The sequence below is a fragment of the Myotis myotis genome, unplaced genomic scaffold, assembly GCF_014108235.1.
Source record: "Myotis myotis isolate mMyoMyo1 unplaced genomic scaffold, mMyoMyo1.p scaffold_m19_p_19, whole genome shotgun sequence".
Taxonomy (NCBI): domain Eukaryota; kingdom Metazoa; phylum Chordata; class Mammalia; order Chiroptera; family Vespertilionidae; genus Myotis; species Myotis myotis.
Genome location: NW_023416323.1, coordinates 34,066,347 through 34,068,673, shown reverse-complemented (window position 1 = coordinate 34,068,673; position 2,327 = coordinate 34,066,347). Strand labels below are relative to the sequence as shown.

The 2,327-nt window shown below is 44.4% G+C and overlaps 1 pseudogene; it reads left to right on the top strand.

The window, feature by feature from the left end:
* The first annotated feature begins 660 nt into the window (after nucleotides 1-660).
* LOC118674476 lies at nucleotides 661-1,011 on the top strand (annotated as a pseudogene).
* The last annotated feature ends 1,316 nt before the right edge of the window (nucleotides 1,012-2,327 follow it).

The window sequence follows — 2,327 nt, the reverse complement described above, 5'->3', positions numbered from 1 at the left end:
TTATAGGCTGGACTAATAATAAAATTGACACAGACCAGATCAACAGGAGAAAAAGCAATTAATATTTGCACATGGGAAAATCATAAATGATAGTCAAAGAAAAGATGAACCAGCCAATGTGTTATATATTTTAGACAAAGAAACAATAAATGTGTGAAGAACTGACAGGTCAAAAAAAAGAGTTAGTTTCATTAGAAAGAAATCTAAGCAAGATTTGTGTATGTATTAATGAGCAATCTAAACAAAGCTTGAGTGTAAGTAGTAAAACAATAAAGAGGCTAAAAATTTGTTCACAAAGGCTGAAGATGGTACCTAATGGCCAGAGAGCTTACCTTGATCCTCCTAGCCCACGGTCGACAAACTGCGGCTCGCGAACCACATGCAGCTCTTTGGCCCCTTGAGTGTGGCTCTTCCTAAGCCTTAGGAGTACCCTAATTAAGCTAATAACAATGTACCTACCTATATAGTTTAAGTTTAAAAATTTGGCTCTCAAAAGAAATTTCAATCATTGTATTGTTGATATTTGGCTCTGTTGACTAATGAGTTTGCAGACCACTGTGACCTAGGACATCTTCATCCCCCATCCCACACCCATAATATTTATCCAGCTACTCTTAGATGTTTGAGGGAATAAAACAATATGCACTAAGAACGGCCGCCGCCGAGACCAAGATGGCCGGGAGACTCGCCACCTTCATCAGGGATGCCTGGGCCAAGGAGCCGGTGCTGGTCGCGTCCTGCGTCATCGGGAGCCTCTGTGCGTGAGAGCGAGCCTTTGCTTCTGCCCTTCGTCAGCCCCTTCACCAAGTACGCCGTCATGATCAACAAGGTCACGCCCTACAACTACCCAGTGCCCGTCCGAGATGATGGGAACATGCCCGACGTGCCCAGCCACCCCCAGGACCCCCAGGGCCCAAGCCTGGAGTGGCTGAAGAAACTGTGAACTCCCCCCCGCCCCCCGCCACTGACAGGGAGGAGGTCCCCTCCCCCGTGGCCAATAAAATGTGAAAACCGAAAGAAAAAAAAAAATATGCACTAAGAACATTCCAAACTGACGTTCTCCACTTTAAGTGCCTGCTTCCTGACAGAAAAGGGGGGACATTGTTTCCAACTAACTAAAAATAATAAAACAATTTCTATATACCTGAGTGTCTTCTGCAATGTCCGTAAAAGGAGTTTCAGATGACTAAGGTTAGAAAGCCAAATAGTGAATTGCCCATGTTTCAGAACACTGGGCCAGACTCTAGAGGGGGGGCATCAAGGCATACCTTCTGTGTGTTTCAAGTTTGACAATCTTTGGTGTTTGATTTATTCTGACCCTCAGAATCAGAATCTGTAAGAAAGGTGTGCTAAGGTACAGTTTCCAGCCCTCCCAGTCCCCCCCCTCCCCCCCAGCTAATGAGTTAGCATCTCTGGCAATGGGTCAGAGTTCCCAGATTTCCAGGAGCGTCTATTGTGAGCCTTAAACTCACTGGTGAGTCTAATCAGTGAGGCTGCTCTTTGCACACCCCAAACAGCACCTGCAGGCATCACTTAACACCCACAGGGCACTTGAACTTGAATCAAAGAATTGCTCCAGGCTATTCTTTCTTCATCCTCATGAATGTCCCCAGGAATCCTCTCTGCTAGCACCACAGACACCTCTTTTTTCTCCTCTTCTCCCCTCATCTAACTCAGTTTTCATTTGGTGAGTAGACTTTCTACCTCTGCCTTCACTGTCACCTGGCAACCCTTGTCCTGGGTCCTGGAATAGCTCAACGCGGAGACCTGCCCGCTAATACCCCTTAGGTAGTTAGTTCCTCCTTGCTTTTGCAACAGGGGCATTCTCCTTTAATATAAAATGTTTATAGTGTGACTGAGTCCTCAAGCACCCATAAAACATGGTGCCCTCGTGACTATGGCCGTTACACATAAGTAAGTGGAAATTTCTGGCTTCTTGTCTCAAGACAGAAAGCACATGATGACCCACTTTGCAACCTTGGCCAATTAATTTAGATTCTCTGGTACTCAGCTCAATCATTTTAAAAAATGGATTAAAACAGAAGGACTTTGACACTACGTACTTGAATTTGGGGGGTGGGGTGAGAACTCTCTTGTTTATTGTAAAAAAGTTGCAATAAGCAATAATGTCTCCTAGCATTGCCAAATGTCACCTGGGATGGGGAAAGTTTAAGCAAAATTGCCCACAGTAGAGAGCCACTGGACTGAAGGTGCCCACTTCACAGGATTCTTAAGATAGTAAATGAGATAAGGTATAAAAATGTGCTATATAGAGTTGAACAGATTTTACAAACTAAGGGGCTGTTTTTATAATAAATAGGAACTGT